This window comes from Callithrix jacchus, chromosome 10 (genome assembly GCF_049354715.1).
Source record: "Callithrix jacchus isolate 240 chromosome 10, calJac240_pri, whole genome shotgun sequence".
NCBI classification, from domain to species: Eukaryota; Metazoa; Chordata; class Mammalia; order Primates; family Cebidae; genus Callithrix; species Callithrix jacchus.
Window position 1 is genome coordinate 36310553 of NC_133511.1, and position 23765 is coordinate 36334317.

Sequence of the window (23765 nt, forward strand, 5' to 3'; positions counted from 1 at the left end):
AACGAACGTATCTTTCAGACTGCTCTGCTGTGTGTTCGCTTACCTACGGGAGTTGAATCTGCCTTGAGATTCAGAGGGTGAGAAGCGCGGTTCTTCTAGGAGCTGCGTTTTGATAATCCCGAGTGAATGGGAGTAAACCCTGTATTGAGAAATATCTGCTTCTAAAACCAAAACGGACAAACCTAACAGAACCGACTTCAATGTGTGCATTCAACTTACAGAGATAAACTGATGTGTGTTTGCACGAGTTTGTAAACCCTTTCTGTGAAGAAGAAGAAAACCCATTTTTCCAGCCAAATCCAAGCATTTCAGAAATAGATTAAAATCTCCGTCTAAAACCCAAAACGAGCGTATCCTTCAGACTGCTCTGCTGTGTGTTCGCTTACCTACGGGAGTTGAATCTGCATTGAGATTCAGAGGGTGAGAAGCGCGGTTCTTCTCGGAGCTGCGTTTTGATATTCCCGAGTGAATGAAAGTAAACGCTGTATTGAGAAATATCTGCTTCTAAAACCAAAACGGAGTGACCTAACAGAACGGCCTTCAATGTGTGCGTTCAACTTACAGAGTTAAACTGATGTGCGTTTGCAGGAGTTTGTAAGCTTTTTCTGTGAAGAAGCAGAAAACGCATTTGTCATTCCAAATTCAAGCATTTCAGAAATAGATGTAAATCTCCGTTTAAAACTCAAAACGAACGTATCTTTCAGACTGCTCTGCTGTTCGTTCGCTTACCTACAGTAGTTGAATCTGCCTTGAGATTCAGAGAGTGAGAAGAGCGTTTCTTCTAGGAGCTGCGTTTTGATATTCCCGAGTGAATGGGAGTAAACGGTGTATTGAGAAATATCTGCTTCTAAAACCAAAACGGAGCAACCTAACAGAACGGCCTTAAATCTGTTCGTTCAACTTACAGAGTTAAACTGATGTGTGTTTGCAGGAGTTTGTAAACCCTTTCTGTGAAGAAGCAGAAAACTCATTTTTGCAGCAATATTTAGGCATTTCAGAAATAGCAGTAAATCTCCGTCTAAAACTAAAATGGAACGTATCCTTCAGACTGCTCTGCTGTGTGTTCGCTTACCTATGGGAGTTGAATCTGCCTTGAGATTCAGAGAGTGAGAAGCGCGTTTCTTCTAGGAGCTGCGTTTTGATAATCCCGAGTGAATGTGAGTAAACGCTTTATTGAGAAATATCTGCTTCTAAAACCAAAACGGAGCAACCTACCAGAACGGCCTTCAATGTGTGCGTTCAACCTACAGAGTAAAACTGATGTGTGTTTGCAGGAGTTTGCAAATCCTTTCTGTGCAGAAGCAGAAAACGCATTTTTCCAGCCAAATCCAAGCATTTCAGAAAAAGCTGTAAATCTCCGTCTAAAACTCAAAACGAACGTATCTTTCAGACTGTTCTGCTGTGTGTTCGCTTACCTACGGGAGTTGAATCTGCATTGAGATTCAAAGGGTGAGAAGCGCGGTTCTTCTAGGAGATGCGTTTTGATATTCCCGAGTAAATGGGAGTAAACGGTGTATTGAGAAATATCTGCTTCTAAAACCATAACGGAGCGACCTAACAGAACGGCCTTCAATGTGTGCGTTCAACATACAGAGTTAAACAGATGTGTGTTTTCAGGAGTTTGTAAGCTTTTTCTTTGAAGAAGCAGAAAACGCATTTTTCCAGCCAAATCCAAGCATTTCAGAAAAAGCTGTAAATCTCCGTCTAAAACTCAAAACGAACGTATCCTTCAGACTGCTCTGCTGTGTGTTCGCTTACCTACGGCAGATGAATCGGCATTGAGATTCAGAGGGTGAGAAGTGCGTTTTTTCTAGGACCTGCGTTTTGATATTCCCGAGTGAATGGGAGTGAACGCTGTATTGAGAAATATCTGCTTCTAAAACCAAAACGGAGAAACATAACAGAACGGCCTTCAATGTGTGCGTTCAACTTACAGAGTTAAACTGATGTGTGTTTGCAGGAGTTTGTAAACCCTTTCTGTGAAGAAGCAGAAAACGCATTTTTCCAGCCAAATCCAAGCATTTCAACAATAGCTGTAAATCTTCGTCTAATACTCAAAATGAACGTATCCTTCAGACATCTCTGCTGTGTGTTCGCTTACCTAAGGGAGTTGAATCTGCCTTGAGATTCAGAGGGTGAGAAGTGCGTTACTTCTAGGAGCTGCGTTTTGATATTCCAGAGTGAATGGGAATAAACGCTGTATTGAGAAATATCTGATTCTAAAACCAAAACGGAGCAACCTAAGAGAACGGCCTTTAATGTGTGCGTTCAACTTACAGAGTTAAACTGATGTGTGTTTGCAGGAGTTTGTAAACCCTTTCTGTGAAGAAGCAGAAAACGCATTTTTCCAGCCAAATCCAAGCATTTCAGAAATAGCTGTTAATCTCCGACTAAAACTCGAAACGAACGTATTTTTCAGACTGCTCTGCTGTGTGTTCGCTTACCTACGGGAGTTGAATCTGCCTTGAGATTCAGAGGGTGAGAAGCGCGTTTCTTCTAGGAGCTGCGTTTTGATATTTCCGAGTGAATGGGAATAAACGCTGTATTGAGAAACATCTGCTTCAAAAACCAAAACGGAGCAACCTAACAGGACGGCCTTCAATGTGTGCGTTCAACTTACAGAGTTAAACTGATGTGTGTTTGCAGGAGTTTGTAAGTTTTTCTGTGAAGAAGCAGAAATCGCATTTTTCACCCCAAATCCAAGCATTTCAGAAATAGCTGTAAATCTCCGTTTAAAACTCAAAACGAACGTATCCTTCAGACTGCTCTGCTGTGTGTTCGCTTACCTATGGGAGTTGAATCTGCCTTGAGATTCAGAGAGTGAGAAGCGCGTTTCTTCTAGGAGCTGCGTTTTGATATTCCCGAGTGAATGGGAGTAAACTGTGTATTGAGAAATATCTGCTTCTAAAACCAAAACGGAACAACCTAACAGAACGGCCTTAAATGTGTTCGTTCAACTTACAGAGTAAAACTGATGGGTGTTTGCAAGAGTTTGTAAACCCTTTCCGTGAAGAAGCAGAAAACGCATTTTTCCAGCCAAATCCAAGCTTTTCAGAAATAGCTGTAAATCTCCGTCTAAAACTCAAAACCAACGTATCCTTCAGACTGCTCTGCTGTGTGTTCGCCTACCTACAAGAGTTGAATCTACCTTGAGATTCAGAGGGTGAGAAGCGCGTTTCTTCTAGGAGCTGCGTTTTGATATTCCCGAGTGAATGGGAGCAAACGCTGTATTGAGAAATATGTGCTTCTAGAACCAAAACGGAGCAACCTAACAGAACGGCCTTCAATGTGTGCGTTCAACTTACAGAGTTACACTGATATGTGTTTGCAGGAGTTTGTAAACCCTTTCTGTGAAGAAGCAGAAAACGCATTTTTCCAGTCAAATCCAAGCATTTCAGAAATAGCTGTAAATCTCCGTCTAAAACTCAAAACGAACGTATCCTTCAGACTGCTCTGCTGTGTGTTCGCTTACCTACGGGAGTTGAATCTGCCTTGAGATTCAGAGGGTGAGAAGCGCGTTTTTCTAGGACCTGCGTTTTGATAATGCCGAGTGAATGGGAGTAAACGCTGTATTGAGAAATATCTGCTTCTGAAACCAAAACAGAGCAACCTACCAGTACGGCCTTCAATGTATGCATTCAACTTACAGAGTTAAACTGATGTGTGTTTGCAGGAGTTTGTAAACCCTTTCTGTGAAGAATCAGAAAACGCATTTTTCCAGCCAAATCCAAGCATTTCAGAAATAGATGTAAATCTCCGTCTAAAACCCAAAACGAACGTATCCTTCAGACTACTCTGCTGTGTGTTCGCTTACCTACGGGAGTTGAATCTGCCTTTAGATTCAGAGGGTGAGAAGCGCGTTACTTCTAGGAGCTGCGTTTTGATATTCCCGAGTGAATGGGAGTAAACGCTGTATTGAGAAATATCTGCTTCAAAAACCAGAACGGAGCAACTTAACAGAACGGCCTTCAATGTGTGCGTTCAACTTAAGAGTTAAACTGATGTGTGTTTGCAGGAGTTTGCAAACCATTTCTGTGAAGAAGCAGAAAACGAATTTTTCCAGCCAAATCCAAGCATTTCAGAAATAGATGTAAATCTCCGTCTAAAACTCAAAACGAACGTATCCTTCAGACTGCTCTGCTGTGTGTTCGCTTACCTACGGGAGTTGAATCTGCCTGAGATTCAGAGGGTGAGAAGCGCGGTTCTTCTAGGAGCTGCGTTGTGATATTCCCGAGTGAATGGGAGTAAACGCTGTATTGAGAAATATCTGCTTCTAAAACCAAAACGGAGCGACCTAACAGAACGGCCTTCAATGTGTGCTTTCGACTTACAGAGTTAAACTGATGTGTGTTTGCAGGAGTTTGTAAGCTTTTTCTGTGAAGACGCAGAAAAAGCACTTTTTCAGCCAAATCCAAGCATTTCAGAAATAGCTGTAAATCTTCGTTTAAAACTCAAAAGGAACATATCCTTCAGACTGCTCGGCTGTGTGTTCGCTTACCTACGAAAGTTGAATCTGCATTGAGATTCAGAGAGTGAGAAGCGCGTTTCTTCTTGGAGCTGCGTTTTGATATTCCAGAGTGAATGGGAGTAAACGCTGTATTGAGAAATATCTGCTTCTAAAACCAAAACGGAGCGACCTAACAGAACGGCCTTCAATGTGTGCATTCAACATACAGAGGTAAACTGATGTGTGTGTGCAGGAGTTTGTAAAGCCTTTCTGTGACGAAGCAGAAAACACATTTTTCCAGGGAAATCCAAGCACTTCAGAAATAGCTGTAAATCTCCGTCTAAAACTCAAAACGAACGTATCCTTCAGACTGCTCTGCTATGTGTTCGCTTACCTACCGGAGTTGAATCTGCCTTGAGATTCAGAGGGTGAGAAGCGCGTTTCCTCTAGGAGCTGCGTTTTGGTATTCCAGAGTGAATTGGAGTAAACGCTGTATTGAGAAATATCTGCTTCTAAAACCAAAACGGAGCAAAATAACAAAACGGCCTTCAATGTGTTCGTTCAAGTTACAGAGTTAAACTGATGTGTGTTTGCAGGAGTTTGTAAACCCTTTCTGTGAAGAAGCAGAAAATGCATTTTTCCAGACAAATCCAAGCATTTCATAAATAGCGGTAAATCTCCGTCTAAAACTCAAAACGAACGTATCCTTCAGACTGCTCTGCGGTGTGTTCACTTACCTACGGGAGTTGAATCTGCCTTGAGATTCAGAGGGTGAGAATCGCGTTTATTCTAGGAGCTGCGTTTTGATATTCCAGAGTAAATGGGAGTAAACGCTGTATTGAGAAATATCTGCTTCTAAAACCAAAACGGAGCAACGTAACAGAATGGCCTTCAATGTGTGCGTTCAACTTACAGAGGTAAACTGATGTGTGTTTGCAAGAGTTTGTAAACCCTTTCTGTGAAGAAGCAGAAAACGCATTTTTAAAGCCAAATCCAAGCATTTAGCAAATAGCTGTAAATCTCTGTCTAAAACTCAAAACGAACATATCCTTCAGACTGCTCTGCTGTCTGTTCGCTTACCTATGGGAGTTGAATCTGCCTTGAGATTCAGAAAGTAGGAAGGGCGTTTCTTTTAGAAGCTGCGTTTTGATATTCCAGAGTGAATGGGAGTAAACGCTGTATTGAAAAATATCTACTTCTAAAACCAAAACAAAGCAACCTAACAGAACGGCCTTCAATGTGTGCGTTCAACTTACAGAGTTAAACTGATGTGTGTCTGCAGGAGTTTGTAAACCCTTCTATGACGAAGCAGAAAACACATTTTTCCAGCGAAATCCAAGAATTTCAGAAATAGCTGTAAATCTCCGTCTAAAACTCAAAACGAACGTATCCTTCAGACTGCTCTGCTGTGTGTTCGCTTACCTACGGGAGTTGAATCTGCCTTGAGATACACAGGGTGAGACGCGCGTTTCCTCTAGGAGCTGCGTTTGGATATTACCGAGTAAATGGGAGTAAACGCTGTATTGAGAAATATCTGCTTCTAAAACCAAAACGGAGCAACATAACAGAACGGCCTTCAATGTGTGCGTTCAACTTACAGAGTTAAACTGATGTGTGTGTGCAGGAGTTTGTAAAGCCTTTCTGTGACGAAGCAGAAAACACATTTTCCAGCGAAATCCAAGCATTTCAGTAATAGCTGTAAATCTCCGTCTAAAAATAAAAACGAACGTATCCTTCAGACTGCTCTACTAAGTGTTCGCTTACCTACGGGAGTTGAATCTGCCTTGACCTTCAGAGGGTGAGAAGCGCGTTACTTCTAGGAGCTGCGTTTTGATATTCCAGAGTGAATGGGAGTAAACGCTGTATTGAGAAATATCTGCTTATAAAATCAAAACGGAGCAACCTAACAGAACGACCTTCAATGTGTGCGTTCAACTTACAGAGGTAAACTGAGGTGTGTTTGCCGGAGTTTGTAAACCCTTTGTGTGAAGAAGCAGAAAACGCATTTTTCCAGCCAAATCCAAGCATTTCAGAAATAGCTGTAAATCTCCGTCTAAAACTCAAAACAAACGTATCCTTCAGACTGCTCTGCTGTGTTCACTTAACTACGGGAGTTGAATCTGCCTTGAGATTCAGAGGGTGAGAAGCGCGTTACTTCTAGGAGCTGCGTTTTGATATTCCGGAGTGAATGGGAGTAAACGCTGTATTGAGAAATATTTGCTTCTGAAACCAAAACGGAGCAAACTAACAGAACGGCCTTCAACGTGTGGGTTCAACTTACAGAGTTAAACTGATGTGTGTTTGCAGGAGTTTGTAAACGCTTTCTGTGAAGACGCAGAAAACGCATTTTTCAAGCCAAATCCAAGCATTTCAGGAATAACTGAAAATCTCCGTTTAAAAGTCCAAACGAACTTATCCTTCAGACTGCTCTCCTGTGTGTTCGCTTACCTATGGGAGTTGAATCTGCCTTGAGATTCAGAGAGTAAGAATCGCGTTTCTTCTAGGAGCTGCGTTTTCATATTCCAGAGTGAATGGGAGTAAACGGTGTATTGAGAAATATCTGCTTCTAAAACCAAAACGGAGCAACCTAACAGAACGGCCTTCAATGTGTGCGTTCACCGTACGGAGTTAAACTGATGTGTGTTCAGGAGTTTGTCAACCCTTTCTGTGAGGAAGCAGAAAACACATTTTTTCAGCGAAATCCAAGCATTTCAGAAATAGCTGTAAATCACCGTCTAAAACTCAAAACGAAGGTATCATACAGACTGCTCTGCTGTGTGTTCGCTTACCTACGAAAGTTGAACCTGCCTTGAGATTCAGCGAGTGAGAAGCGCGTTTTTTCTAGGAGCTGCGTTTTGATATTCCAGAGTGAATGGGAGTAAACGCTGTATGGAGAAATATCTGCTTTTAAAACCAAAACGGAGCAACCTAAATGAACGTCCTTCAATGTGTGCGTTCAACTTATAGAGTTAAACTGATGTGTGTTTGCAGGAGTTTGTAAACCCTTTCTGTGAAGAAGCAGAAAACGCATTTTTCACCCCAAATCCAAGCATTTCAGAAATAGCTGTAAATCTCCGTTTAAAACACAAAACGAACGTATCCTTCAGACTTCTCTGCTGTGTGTTCGCTTACCTACGGGAGTTGAATCTACCTTGAGATTCAGAGAATAAGAAGCGCGTTTCTTCTAGAGGCTGCGTATTGATATTCCAGAGTGAATGGGAGTAAACGGTGTATTGAGAAATATCTGCTTCTAAAACCAAAACGAAGCAACCTAACAGAACAGCCTTTAATGTGTGCGTTCATCTTACAGAGCTAACCTGATGTTTGTTTGCAGGAGTTTGTAAACCCTTTCGGTGCAGAAGCAGAAAACGCATTTTTTCAGCCAAATCCAAGTCTTTCAGAAATAGCTGTAAATCTCCGTCTAAAACTCAAAACGAACGTATCCTTCAGACTGCTCTGCTGTGTGTTTTCTTAAGTACGGGAGTTGAATCTGCCTTGAGATTCAGAGAGTGAGAAGCGCGTTTCTTCTAGGAGCTGCGTTTTGATATTCCCGACTGAATGGCAGTAAACGCTGTATTGAGAAATATCTGCTTCTAAAACCAAAACGGAACAACCTAACAGAACGGCCTTCAATGTGTGTGTTCAACGTACAGAGTTAAACTGATGTGTGTTTGCAGGAGTTTGTAAACCCTTCTTGTGAAGGAGCAGAAAACGCATTTTTCCCGCCCAATACAGGCATTTCAGAAATATCTGTAAATCTCCGTTTAAAACCCAAAACCAACTTATTCTTCAGACTGCTCTGCAGTGTGTTTGCTTACGTACGGTAGTTGAATCTGCCTTGAGCTTCAGAGACTGAGAAGCACGTTTCTTCTAGGAACTGCGTTTTGATATTCCAGAGTGAATGGGAGTAAACGCTTTATTGCGAAATATCTGCTTCTGAAACCAAAACGGAGCAACATAACAGAACGGCCTTCAATGTGTGCATTCAACTTACAGAGTTACACTGATGTGTGTTTGCAGGAGTTTGTAAATTCTTTCTGTGAAGAAGCAGAAAACGCATTTTTCCAGCCAAATCCAAGCACTTCAGAAACAGCTGTAAATCTCTGTCTAAAACTCAAAACGAATGTAATCTTCAGACTGCTCTGCTGTGTGTTCGCTTAACTACGGGAGTTGAATCTGCCTTCAGCTTCAGAGAGTGAGATGTGCATTTCTGCCTGGAACTGCGTTTTGATATTTCAGAGTGAATGGGAGTAAACGCAGTATTGAGAAATATCTGCTTCTAAAACCAAAACGGAGCAACCTAACAGAACGGCCTTCAATGTGTGCGTTCAACTTACAGAGTTAAAGTGATGTGTGTTTGCAGGAGTTTGTAAACCCTTTCTGTGAAGCAGCAGAAATCGCATTTTTCCAGCCAAATCCAAGCATTTCAGAAATAGCTGTAAATCTCCGTCTAAAACTCAAAACGAACGTATCCTTCAGACTGTTCTGCTGTGTGTTCGCTAACCTACGGCAGTTGAATCTGCATTGAGATTCAGAGGGTGAGAAGTGCGTTTCCTCTAGGAGCTGCGTTTTGATATTCCAGAGTGAATGAAAGAAAACGCTGTATTGAGAAATATCTGCTTCTATACAAAAAACCTAGCAACTTAACAGAACGGCCTTCAATATGTGCGTTCAACTTACAGAGTTAAACTGATGTGTGTTTGCAGGAGTTTGTAAACCCTTTCTGTGAAGAAGCAGTAAACGGATTTTTTTAGCCGAATCTAAGCATTTCAGAAAAAGCTGTAAATCTCCGTCTAAAACTCCAAACGAACATATCCTTCAGACTGTTGTGCTGTGTGTTCGCTTACCTGCGGGAGTTGAATCTGCCTTGACATTCAGAGTGTGAGAAGCGCGTTTCTTCTAGGAGTTGCGTTTTGATATTCCAGAGTGAATGGGAGTAAACGCTGTATTGAGAAATATCTGATTCTAAAACCAAAACGGAGCAACTTAACAGAACGGCCTTCAGTGTGTGCGTCCAACTTACACAGTTAAACTGATGTGTGTTTGCAGGAGTTTGCAAACCCTTTCTGTGAAGAAGCAGAAAACGAATTTTCCAGCCAAATACAAGCATTTCAGAAATAGCTGTAAATCTCCGTCTAAAACTCAAAACGAACGTATCCTTCAGACTGCTCTGCTGTGTGTTTGCTTACCTACGGGAGTTGAATCTGCCTTGAGATTCAGAGGGTGAGAAGCGCGGTTCTTCTAGGAGCTTCGTTTTGATATTCCCGAGTGAATGGGAGTAAACGCTGTATTGAGAAATATCTGCTTCTAAAACCAAAACGGAGCAACCTAACAGAACGGCCTTCGTTGTGTGCGTTCAACTTACAGAGTTAAACTGATGTGTCTTTGCAGGAGTTTGTAAACCCTTTCTGTGAAGAAGCAGAAAACGCATTTTTCCAGCCAAATCCAAGCATTTCAAAAATATGTGTAAATCTCCGTCTAAAACTCAAAAAAAACGTATCCTTCAGACTGCTCTGCTGTGTGTTCGCTTACCTGCGGGAGTTGAATCTGCCTTGAGATTCAGAGGGTGAGAAGCGCGTTTCTTCTAGGAGCTGCGTTTTGATAATCCTGAGTGAATGGGAGTAAACGCTGTATTGAGAAATATCTGCTTCTAAAACCAAAACGGAGCGACCTAACAGAACGGCCTTCAATGTGTGCGTTCAACGTACAGAGTTAAACTGATGTGTGTTTGCAGGAGTTTGTAAGCTTTTTCTGTGAAGAGGCAGAAAACGCATTTTTCACCCCAAATCCAAGCATTTCAGAAATAGCAGTAAATCTCCGTTTAAAACTCAAAACGAACGCATCCTTCAGACTGCTCTGCTGTGTGTTCGCTTACCTACGGGGGTTGAATCTGCCTTGAGATTCAGAGAGTGAGAAGCGCGTTTTTTCTAGGAGCTGCGTTTTGATATTCCCGAGTGAATGGGAATAAACGGTGTATTGAGAAATATCTGCTTCTAAAACCAAAACGGAGCCACCTAACAGAACGGCCTTAAATGTGTTCGTTCAACTTACAGAGTTAAACTGATGTGTGTTTGCAGGAGTTTGTAAACCCTTTCTGTGAAGAAGCAGAAAACGCATTTTTCCAGCCGAATCCAAGCATTTCAGAAGAAGCTGTAAATCTCCGTCTAAAACTCAAAAAGAACGTATCCTTCAGACTGCTCTGCTGTGTGTTCGCTTACCTACGGGAGTTGAATCTGCCTTGAGATTCAGAGAGTGAGAAGCGCGTTTCTTCTAGGTGCTGCGTTTTGATAGTCCCGAGTGAATGGGAGTAAACGCTGTATTGAGAAATATCTGCTTCTAAAACCAAAATGGAGCGACCTAACAGAACGGCCTTCAATGTGTGCGTTCAACTTACAGAGTTAAACTGATATGTGTTTGCAGGAGTTTGTAAACCCTTTCTGTGAAGAAGCAGAAAACCCATTTTTCCAGCCAAATCCAAGCATTTCAGAAATAGCTGTAAATCTCCGTCTAAAATTCAAAACGAACGTATCCTTCAGACATCTCTGCTGTGTGTTCGCTTACCTACGGGAGTTGAATCTGCCTTGAGATTCAGAGGGTGAGAAGCGCGTTTTTTCTAGGAGCTGCGTTTTGATATTTCCGAGTGAATGGGAGTAAACGGTGTATTGAGAAATATCTGCTTCTAAAACCAAAACGGAGCAACCTAACAGAACGGCCTTAAATGTGTTCGTTCAACTTACAGAGTTAAACTGATGTGTGTTTGCAGGAGTTTGTAAACCCTTTCTGTGAAGAAGCAGAATACGCATTTTTCCAGCCAAATCCAGGCTTTTCAGAAATAGCTGTTAATCTCCGTCTAAAACTCAAAACGAACGTATCCTTCAGACTGCTCTGCTGTGTGTTCGCTTACCTACGGGAGTTCAATCTGCCTTGAGATTCAGAGAGTGAGAAGCGCGTTTCTTCTAGGAGCTGCGTTTTGATATTTCCGAGTGAATGGGAATAAACGCTGTTTTGAGAAATATCTGCTTCTAAAACCAAAACGGAGTAAACTAACAGGACGGCCTTCAATGTGTGCGTTCAACTTACAGAGTTAAACTGATGTGTGTTTGCAGGAGTTTGTAAACCCTTTCTGTTAAGAAGCAGAAAACGCATTATTCCAGCCAAATCCAAGCATTTCAGAAAAAGCTGTAAATCTCCGTCTAAAACTCAAAACCAACGTATCCTTCAGACTGCTCTGCTGTGTGTTCGCTTACCTACGGGAGTTGAATCTGGCTTGAGATTCAGAGGGTGAGAAGCGCGTTTCTTCTAGGAGCTGCGTTTTGATATTTCTGAGTGAGTGGGAATAAACGCTGTATTGAGAAATATCTGCTTCTAAAACCAAAACGGAGCAACCTAACAGAACGGCCTTCAATGTGTGCGTTCAACTTACAGAGTTAAACTGAAGTGTGTTTGCAGGAGTTTGTAAACCCTTTCTGTGAAGAAGCAGAAAACGCATTTTTTCAGTCAAATCCAAGCAATTCAGAAATAGCAGTAAATCTCGGTCTAAAACTCAAAACGAACGTATCCTTCAGACTGCTCTGCTGTGTGTTTGCTGATCTACGGGAGTTGAATCTGCCTTGAGATTCAGAGAGTGAGAAGCGCGTTTATTCTAGGACCTGCGTTTTGATATTCCAGAGTGAATGGGAGTAATCGCTGTATTGATAAATATCTGCTTCTGAAACCAAAACGGAGCAACCTACCAGAACGGCCTTCAATGTATGCGTTCAGCTTACAGAGTTCAACTGATGTGTGTTTGCAGGAGTTTGTAAACCCTTTCTGTGAAGAATCAAAAAACGCATTTTTCCAGCCAAATCCAAGCATTTCAGAAATAGATGGAAATCTCCGTCTAAAACCCAAAACGAACGTATCCTTCAGACTGCTCTGCTGTGTGTTCGCTTACCTGCGGGATTTGAATCTGCTTTGAGATTCAGAGGGTGAAAAGAGTTTTTCTTCTAGGAGCTGCGTTTTGATATTCCAGAGTGAATGGGAGCAAACGCTGTATTGAGAAATATCTGCTTCTAAAACCAAAACGGAGCAACCTAACAGAACGCCCTTCAATGTGTGCGTTCAACTTACAGAGTTAAACTGATGTGTGTTTGAAGGAGTTTTTAAACCCTTTCTGTGAAGAAGCAGAAAACGCATTTTTCCAGCAAAATCCAAGCATTTCAGAAATAGCTGTAAATCTCCGTCTAAAACTCAAAAGGAACGTATCCTTCAGACTGCTCTGCTGTGTGTTCGCTTACCTAAGGGAGTTGAATTTGCCTTGAGATTCAGAGGGTGAGAAGCGCGTTTCTTCTAGGACCTGCGTGTTGATATTCCAGAGTGAATGGGAGTAAACGCTGTATTGATAAATATCTGCATCTGAAACAAAATCGGAGCAACCTACAAGAACGGCCTTCAATGTATGCGTTCAACTTATAGAGTTAAACTGATGTGTGTTTGCAGGAGTTTGTAAGCTTTTTCTGTGAAGAAGCAGAAAACGCATTTTTCACCCCAAATCCAAGCATTTCAGAAATAGCTGTAAATCTCCGTTTAAAACTCAAAACGAACGTATCCTTCAGACTGCTCTGCTGTGTGTTCGCTTACCTACGGGAGTTGAATCTGCCTTGAGATTCAGAGAGTGAGAAGCGCGTTTCTTCTAGGAGCTGCGTTTTGATATTCCCGAGTGAATGGGAGTAAACTGTGTATTTAGAAATATCTGCTTCTAAAACCAAAACGGAGCAACGTACCAGAACGGCCTTAAATGTGTTCGTTCAACTTACAGATTTAAACTGATGTGTGTTTGTAGGAGTTTGTAACCCCTTTCTGTGAAGAAGTAGAAAACGCATTTTTCCAGCCAAATCCAAGCATTTCATAAATAGCTGTAAATCTCCGTCTAAAACTCAAAACGAACGTATCCTTCAGACATCTCTGCTGTGTGTTCGCTTACCTACGGCAGTTGAATCTGCATTGAGATTCAGAGAATTAGAAGTGCGTTTTTTCTAGGAGCTGCGTTTTGATATTCAAGAGTGAATCGGAGTGAACTCTATATTGAGAAATATCTGCTTCTAAAATCAAAACGGAGCAACCTAACAGAACGGCCTTCAATATGTGCGTTCATCTTACAGAGTTAAACTGATGTGTGTTTGCAGGAGTTTGTAAACCCTTTCTGTGAAGAAGCAGAAAACGCATTTTTTTAGCCGAATCCAAGCATTTCAAAAAAGCTGTAAATCTCCGTCTAAAACTCAAAAAGAACGTATCCTTCAGACTGCTCTGCTGTGTGTTCGCTTACCTACGGGAGTTGAATCTGACTTGAGATTCAGAGAGTGAGAAGCGTATTTCTTCTAGGAGCTGCGTTTTGATAATCCCGAGTGAATGGGAGTAAACGCTGTATTGAGAAATATCTGCTTCTAAAACCGAAACGGAGCAAACTAACAGGACGGCCTTCAATGTGTGCGTTCAACTTACAGAGGTAAACTGATGTGTGTTTGCAGGAGTTTGTAAACCCTTTCTGTGAAGAATCAGAAAACGCATGTTTCCAGCCAAATCCAAGCATTTCAGAAATAGCTGTAAATCTCCGTCTAAAACTCAAAACGAACGTATCCTTCAGACTGCTCTGCTGTGTGTTCGCTTACCTACGGGAGTTGAATCTGCCTTGAGATTCAGAGGGTGAGAACCGCGTTTTTTCTAGGAGCTGCGTTTTGATATTCCAGAGTGAATGGGAGTAAACGCTGTATTGATAAATATCTGCTTCTGAAACCAAAACGGAGCAACCTACCAGAACGGCCTTCAATATGTTCGTCCAACTTACAAAGTAAAACTGATGTGTGTTTGTAGGAGTTTGTAACCCTTTTCTGTGAAGAAGCAGAAAACGCAGTTTTCCAGCCAAATCCAAGCATTTCAGAAATAGCTGTAAATCTCCGTCTAAAACTCAAAACGAACGTATCCTTCAGACATCTCTGCTGTGTGTTCGCTTACCTATGGCAGTTGAATCTGCATTGAGATTCAGAGTGTGAGAAGTGCGTTTCTTCTAGGAGCTGCGTTTTGATATTCCAGAGTGAATGGGAGTAAACGCTGTATTGATAAATATCTGTTTCTGAAACCAAAACGGAGCAACCTACCAGAACGGCCTTCAATGTATGCATTCAACTTACAGAGATAAACTGATGTGTGTTTGCAGGAGTTTGTAAACCATTTCTGTGAAGAATCAGAGAACGCATTTTTCCAGCCAAATCCAAGCATTTCAGAAATAGATGTAAATCTCCGTCAAAAACCCAAAACGAACGTATTCTTCAGACTGCTCTGCTGTGTGTTCGCTTACCTACGGGAGTTGAATCTGCCTTGAGATTCAGAGGATGAGAACCGCGTTTCTTCTAGGAGCTGCGTTTTGATATTCCCGAGTGAATGGTAGTAAACGCTGTATTGAGAAATATCTGCTTCTAAAACCAGAACGGAGCAACTTAACAGTACGGCCTTCAATGTGTCCGTTCAACTTACAGAGTTAAACTGATATGTGTTTGCAGGAGTTCGCAAACCCTTTCTGTGAAGAAGCAGAAAACGAATGTTTCCAGCCAAATCCAAGCATTTAAGAAATAGTTGTAAATCTCCGTCTAAAACTCAAAACGAACGTATCCTTCAGACATCTCTGCTGTGTGTTCGCTTACCTACGGGAGATGAATCTGCCTTGAGATTCAGAGGGTGAGAAGTGCGTTTCTTCTAGGAGCTGCGTTTTGATATTCCAGAGTGAATGGAAGTAAACGCTGTATTGAGAAATATCTGATTCTAAAACCAAAACGGAGCAACCTAAGAGAACGGCCTTCAATGTATGCATTCAACTTACACAGTTAAACTGATGTGTGTTTGCAGGAGTTTTCAAACCCTTTCTGTGAAGAATCAGAAAACGCATTTTTCCAGCCAAATCCAAGCATTCCAGAAATAGATGTAAATCTCCGTCTAAAACCCAAAACGAACGTATCCTTCAGACTGCTCTGCTGTGTGTTCGCTTACCTACGGGAGTTGATTCTGCCTTGAGATTCAGAGGGTGAGAAGCGCGTTTATTCTAGGACCTGCGTTTTGATATTCCCGAGTGAATAGGAGTAAACGGTGTATTGAGAAATATCTGCTTCTAAAACCAGAACGGAGCAACTTAACAGAACGGCCTTCAATGTGTCGGTTCAACTTACAGAGTTAAACTGATGTGTGTTTGCAGGAGTTTGCAAACCCTTTCTGTGAAGAAGCAGAAAACGAATGTTTCCAGCCAAATCCAGGCATTTCAGAAATAGCTGTAAATCTCCGTCTAAAACTCAAAACGAACGTATCCGTCAGACCGCTCTGCTGTGTGTTCGCTTACCTACGGGAGTTGAATCTGCATTGAGATTCAGAGGGTGAGAAGCGTGGTTCTTCTTGGAGTTGCGTTTTGATATTCCCGAGTGAATGGGAGTAAACGCTGTATTGATAAATATCTGCTTCTAAAACCAAAACGGAGCGACTTAACAGAACGGCCTTCAATGTGTGCGTTCAACTTGCAGAGTTAAACTGATGTGTGTTTGCAGGAGTTTGTAAGCTTTTTCTGTGAAGAAGCAGAAAACGCATTTTTCACCCCAAATCCAAGCATTTCAGAAATAGCTGTAAATCTCCGTTTAAAACTCAAAACGAACGTATCCTTCAGACTGCTCTGCTGTGTGTTCGCTTACCTACGGGAGTTGAATCTGCCTTGAGATTCAGAGAGTGAGAAGCGCGTTTCTTCTAGGAGCTCCGTTTTGATATTCCCGAGTGAATGGGAGTAAACTGTGTATTGAGAAATATCTGCTTCTAAAACCAAAACGGAGCAACGTACCAGAACGGCCTTTAATGTGTTCGTTCAACTTACAGATTTAAACTGATGTGTGTTTGTAGGAGTTTGTAACCCCTTTCTGTGAAGAAGTATAAAACGCATTTTTCCAGCCAAATCCAAGCATTTCATAAATAGCTGTAAATCTCCGTCTAAAACTCAAAACGAACGTATCCTTCAGACATCTCTGCTGTGTGTTCGCTTACCTACGGCAGCTGAATCTGCATTGAGATTCAGAGAATTAGAAGTGCGTTTTTTCTAGGAGCTGCGTTTTGATATTCAAGAGTGAATCGGAGTGAACTCTATATTGAGAAATATCTGCTTCTAAAATCAAAACGGAGCAACCTAACAGAACGGCCTTCAATATGTGCGTTCAACTTACAGAGTTAAACTGATGTGTGTTTGCAGGTGTTTGTAAACCCTTTCTGTAAAGAAGCAGAAAACGCATTTTTCCAGCCAAATCAAAGCATTTCAGAAACAGCTGTAAATCTCCGTCTAAACCTCAAAATGTACGTATCATTCAGACTGCTCTGCTGTGTGTTCGCTTACCTACGGGAGTTGAATCTGCCTTGAGATTCAGAGGGTGAGAAGCGCGTTTCTTCTAGGAGCTGCGTTTTGATATTCCAGAGTGAATGGGAGTAAACGCTGTATTGAGAAATATCTGCTTCTAATACCAAAACGGAGCAACCTAACAGAACGGCCTTCAATGTGTGCGTTCGACTTACAGAGGTAAACTGATGTGTGTTTGCAGGAGTTTGTAAACCCTTTCTGTGAAGAAGCAGAAATCGCATTTTTCCAGAAAAATCCAAGCATTTCAGAAATAGCTGTATATCTCCGTCTAAAACTCAAGAAGAACGTATCATTCAGACTGCTCTGCTGTGTGTTTGCTTACCTACGGGACTTGTATCTGCCTTGAGATTCAGAGGGTGAGAAGCTGGTTTCTTCTAGGAGCTGCGTTTTGATAATCCTGAGTGAATGGGAGTAAACGCTGTATTGAGAAATATCTGCTTCTAAAACCAAAACGGAGCGACCTAACAGAACGGCCTTAAATGTGTGCGTTCAACTTACAGAGTTAAACTGATGTGTGTTTGCAGGAGTTTGTAGGCTTTTTCTGTGAAGAAGCAGAAAACGCATTTTTCACCCCAAATCCAAGCATTTCAGAAATAGCTGTAAATCTCCGTTTAAAATTCAAAACGAACGTATCCTTCAGACTCCTCTGCTGTGTGTTCGCTTACGTACGGGAGTTGAATCTGCCTTGAGATTCAGAGGGTGAGAAGCGCGTTTCTTCTTGGAGCTGCGTTTTGATAATCCCGAGTGAATGGGAGTAAACGCTGTATTGAGAAATATCTGCTTCTAAAACAAAAACGGAGCGACCTAACAGAACGGCCTTCAATGTGTGCATTCAACTTACAAAGTTAAACTGATGTGTGTTTGCAGGAGTTTGTAAACCCTTTCTGTGAAGAAGCAGAAAACGCATTTTTACAGCCGAATCCAAGCATTTCAGAAAAAGCTGTAAATCTCCGTCTAAAACTCAAAACGAACATATCCTTCAGACTGTTGTGCTGTGTGTTCGCTTACCTGCGGGAGTTGAATCTGCCTTGACATTCAGAGTGTGAGAAGCGCGTTTCTTCTAGGAGCTGCGTTTTGATATTCCAGAGTGAATGGGAGTAAACGCTGTATTGAGAAATATCTGCTTCTAAAACCAAAACGGAGCGACCTAACAGAACGGCCTTCAATGTGTGCGTTCAACTTACAGAGTTAAACTGATGTGTGTTTGCAGGAGTTTGTAACCTTTTTCTGTGAAGAAGCAGAAAAGGCATTTTTCCAGCCAAATCCAAGCATTTCAGAAATAGATGTAAGTCTCCGTCTAAAACCCAAAACGATCGTATCCTTCAGACTGCTCTGCTGTGTGTTCGCTTACCTACGGGAGTTGAATCTGCCTTGAGATTCAGAGGGTGAGAAGCGCGTTTCTTCTTGGAGCTGCGTTTTTATATTCCAGAGTGAATGGGAGTAAACGCTGTATATAGAAATATCTGCTTCAAAAACCAGAACGGAGCAACTTAACAGAACGGCCTTCAATGTGGGCGTTCAACTTACAGATTTAAACTGCTGTGTGTTTGCAGGAGTTTGCAAACCCTTTCTGTGAAGAAGCAGAAAACGAATTTTTCCAGCCAAATCCAAGCATTTCAGAAATAGCTGTAAATCTCCGTCTAAAACTCAAAACGAAGGTATCCTTCAGACTGCTCTGCTGTGTGTTCGCTTACCTACGGGAGTTGAATCTGCATTGAGATTCAGAGGGTTAGAAGCGCGGTTCTTCTAGGAGCTGGGTTTTGATATTCCCGAGTGAATGGGAGTAAACGCTGTATTGAGAAATATCTGCTTCTAATACCAAAACAAAGCGACCTAACAGAACGGCCTTCAATGTGTGCGTTCAACTTACAGAGTTAAACTGATGTGTGTTTGCAGGAGTTTGTAAACCCTTTCTGTTAAGAAGCAGAAAACGCATTATTCCAGCCAAATCCAAGCATTTCAGAAAAAGCTGTAAATCTCCGTCTAGAACTCAAAACCAACGTATCCTTCAGACTGCTCTCCTGTGTGTTCGCTTACCTACGGGAGTTGAATCTGGCTTGAGATTCAGAGGGTGAGAAGCGCGTTTCTTCTAGGAGCTGCGTTTTGATATTTCTGAGTGAGTGGGAATAAACGCTGTATTGAGAAATATCTGCTTCTAAAACCAAAACGGAGCAACCTAACAGAACGGCCTTCAATGTGTGCGTTCAACTTACAGAGTTAAACTGAAGTGTGTTTGCAGGAGTTTGTAAACCCTTTCTGTGAAGAAGCAGAAAACGCATTTTTTCAGTCAAATCCAAGCAATTCAGAAATAGCAGTAAATCTCGGTCTAAAACTCAAAACGAACGTATCCTTCAGACTGCTCTGCTGTGTGTTTGCTGATCTACGGGAGTTGAATCTGCCTTGAGATTCAGAGAGTGAGAAGCGCGTTTATTCTAGGACCTGCGTTTTGATATTCCAGAGTGAATGGGAGTAATCGCTGTATTGATAAATATCTGCTTCTGAAACCAAAACGGAGCAACCTACCAGAACGGCCTTCAATGTATGCGTTCAGCTTACAGAGTTCAACTGATGTGTGTTTGCAGGAGTTTGTAAACCCTTTCTGTGAAGAATCAAAAAACGCATTTTTCCAGCCAAATCCAAGCATTTCAGAAATAGATGGAAATCTCCGTCTAAAACCCAAAACGAACGTATCCTTCAGACTGCTCTGCTGTGTGTTCGCTTACCTACAGGAGTTGAATCTGCCTTCAGATTCAGAGAGTGAGAAGCGCGTTTCTTCTAGGAGCTGCGTTTTGATATTCCAAAGTGAATGGGAGTAAACGCTGTATTGAGAAATATCTGCTTCTAAAACCAAAACGGAGCGACCTAACAGAACGGCCTTCAATGTGTGCGTTCAACTTACAGAGTTAAACTGATGTGTGTTTGCAGGAGTTTGTAACCTTTTTCTGTGAAGAAGCAGAAAAGGCATATTTCACCCCAAATCCAAGCATTTCAGAAATAGCTGTTAATCTCCGTTTAAAACTCAAATCGAACGTATCCTTCAGACTGCTCTGCTGTGTGTTTGCTTACCTACGGGAGTTGAATCTGCCTTGAGATTCAGAGAGTGAGAAGCGGGTTTCTTCTAGGAGCTGCGTTTTGATATTCCCGAGTGAATGGGAATAAACGGTGTATTGAGAAATATGTGCTTCTAAAACCAAAACGGAGCAAACTAACAGAACGGCCTTAAATCTGGTCGTTCAACTTACAGAGTTAAACTGATGTGTGTTTGCAGGAGTTGGTAAACCCTTTCTGTGAAGAAGCAGAAAACGCATTTTTTTAGCCGAATCCAAGCATTTCAAAAAAGCTGTAAATCTCCGTCTAAAACTCAAAAAGAACGTATCCTTCAGACTGCTCTGCTGTGTGTTCGCTTACCTACGGGAGTTGAATCTGCCTTGAGATTCAGAGAGTGAGAAGCGTATTTCTTCTAGGAGCTGCGTTTTGATAATCCCGAGTGAATGGGAGTAAACGCTGTATTGAGAAATATCTGCTTCTAAAACCGAAACGGAGCAAACTAACAGGACGGCCTTCAATGTGTGCGTTCAACTTACAGAGGTAAACTGATGTGTGTTTGCAGGAGTTTGTAAACCCTTTCTGTGAAGAAGCAGAAAACGCATGTTTCCAGCCAAATCCAAGCATTTCAGAAATAGCTGTAAATCTCCGTCTAAAACTCAAAACGAACGTATCCTTCAGACTGCTCTGCTGTGTGTTCGCTTACCTAAGTGAGTTGAATCTGCCTTGAGATTCAGAGGGTGAGAAGCGCTTTTTTTCTAGGACCTGCGTTTTGATATTCCAGAGTGAATGGGAGTAAACGCTGTATTGATAAATATCTGCTTCTGAAACCAAAACGGAGCAACCTACCAGAACGGCCTTCAATGTATGCGTTCAACGTACAGAGTTAAACTGATGTCTGTTTGCAGGAGTTTGTAAACCCTTTCTGTGAAGAATCAGAAAACGCATTTTTCCAGCCAAATCCAAGCATTTCAGAAATAGATGTAAGTCTCCGTCTAAAACCCAAAACGATCGTATCCTTCAGACTGCTCTGCTGTGTGTTCGCTTACCTACGGGAGTTGAATCTGCCTTGAGATTCAGAGGGTGAGAAGCGCGTTTCTTCTAGGAGCTGCGTTTTGATAATCCTGAGTGAATGGGAGTAAACGCTGTATTGAGAAATATCTGCTTCTAAAACGAAAACAGAGCTACCTAACAGAACGGCCTTCAATGTGTGCGTTCAACATACAGAGTTAAACTGATGTGTGTTTGCAGGAGTTTGTAAGCTTTTTCTGTGAAGACGCAGAAAACGCATTTGTCACCCCAAATCCAAGCATTTAAGAAATAGCTGTAAATCTCCGTTTAAAACTCAAAACGAACGTATCCTTCAGACTGCTCTGCTGTGTGTTCGCTTACTTACGGGAGTTGAATCTGCCTTGAGATTCAGAGAGTGAGAAGCGCGTTTTTTTCTAGGAGCTGCGTTTTGATAATCCTGAGTGAATGGGAGTAAACGCTGTATTGAGAAATATCTGCTTCTAAAACCAAAACGGAGCAACCTAACAGAACGGCCTTAAATCTGTTCGTTCCAATTACAGTGTTAAACTGATGTGTGTTTGCAGGAGTTGGTAAACCCTTTCTGTGAAGAAGCAGAAAACGCATTTTTCCAGCCGAATCCAAGCATTTCAGAAAAAGGTGTAAATCTCCGTCTAAAACTCAAAAAGAACGTATCCTTCAGACTGCTCTGCTGTGTGTTCGCTTACCTACGGGAGTTGAATCTGCCTTGAGATTCAGAGAGTGAGAAGCGCGTTTCTACTAGGAGCTGCGTTTTGATAATCCCGAGTAAATGGGAGTAAACGCTGTATTGAGAAATATCTGCTTCTAAAACGAAAACGGAACGACCTAACAGAACGACCTTCAATGTGTGCGTTCAACTTACGAAGTTAAAGTGATGTGTGTTTGCAGGAGTTTGTAAACCCTTTCTGTTAAGCAGCAGAAATCGCATTTTTCAAGCCGAATCCAAGCATTTCAGAAAAAGCTGTATATCTCCGTCTAAAACTCAAAACGAACATATCCTTCAGACTGTTGTGCTGTGTGTTCGCTTACCTGCGGGAGTTGAATCTGCCTTGACATTCAGAGTGTGAGAAGCGCGTTTCTTCTAGGAGTTGCGTTTTGATATTCCAGAGTGAATGGGAGTAAACGCTGTATTGAGAAATATCTGATTCTAAAACCAAAACAGAGCAACTTAACAGAACGGCCTTCAGTGTGTGCGTCCAACTTACACAGTTAAACTGATGTGTGTTTGCAGGAGTTTGCAAACCCTTTCTGTGAAGAAGCAGAAAACGAATTTTCCAGCCAAATCCAAGCATTTCAGAAATAGCTGTAAATCTCCGTCTAAAACTCAAAAAAAACGTATCCTTCAGACTGCTCTGCTGTGTGTTCGCTTACCTGCGGGAGTTGAATCTGCCTTGAGATTCAGAGGGTGAGAAGCGCGTTTCTTCTAGGAGCTGCGTTTTGATAATCCTGAGTGAATGGGAGTAAACGCTGTATTGAGAAATATCTGCTTCTAAAACCAAAACGGAGCGACTTAACAGAACGGCCTTCAATGTGTGCGTTCAACTTACAGAGTTAAACTGATGTGTGTTTGCAGGAGTTTGTAAGCTTCTTCTGTGAGGAGGCAGAAAACGCATTTTTCACCCCAAATCGAAGCATTTCAGAAATAGCAGTAAATCTCCGTTTAAAACTCAAAACGAACGCATCCTTCAGACTGCTCTGCTGTGTATTCGCTTACCTACGGGGGTTGAATCTGCCTTGAGATTCAGAGAGGGAGAAGCGCGTTTCTTCTAGGACCTGCGTTTTGATATTCCCGAGTGAATGGGAATAAACGGTGTATTGAGAAATTTCTGCTTCTAAAACCAAAACGGAGCCACCTAACAGAACGGCCTTAAATGTGTTCGTTCAACTTACAGAGTTAAACTGATGTGTGTTTGCAGGAGTTTGTAAACCCTTTCTGTGAAGAAGCAGAAAACGCATTTTTCCAGCCGAATCCAAGCATTTCAGAAAAAGCTGTAAATCTCCGTCTAAAACTTAAAAAGAACGTATCCTTCAGACTGCTCTGCTGTGTGTTCGCTTACCTACGGGAGTTGAATCTGCCTTGAGATTCAGAGAGTGAGAAGCGCGTTTCTTCTAGGAGCTGCGTTTTGATAATCCCGAGTGAATGGGAGTAAACGATGTATTGAGAAATATCTGCTTCTGAAACCAAAACGGAGCGACCTAACAGAACGGCCTTCAATGTGTGCGTTCAACTTACAGAGTTAAAGTGATGTGTGTTTCCAGGAGTTTGTAAACCCTTTCTGTGAAGAAGCAGAAAACGCATTTTTCCAGCCAAATCCCAGCATTTCAGAAATACCAGTAAATCTCCGTCTAAAACTCGAAACGAACGTATCCTTCAGACTGCTCTGCTGTGTGTTCGCTTACCTACGGGAGTTGAATCTGCCTTGAGATTCAGAGGGTGAGAAGCGCGTTTCTTCTAGGAGCTGCGGTTTGATATTCCAGAGTGAATGGGAGTAAACGCTGTATTGATAAATATCTGCTTCTGAAACCAAAACGGAGCAACCTACCAGAACGGCCTTCAATGTGTGCGTTCAACTTACAGAGCTAAACTGATGTGTGTTTGCAGGAGTTTGTAAACCCTTTCTGTGAAGAATCAGAAAACGCATTTTTCCAGCCAAATCCAAGCATTTCAGAAAAAGCTGTAAATCTCCGTCTAAAACTCAAAACCAACGTATCCTTCAGACTGCTCTTCTGTGTGCTCTCTTACCTGCGGGAGTTGAATCTGCCTTGAGATTCAGAGGGTGAGAAGCGCCTTTCTTCTAGGAGCTGCGTTTT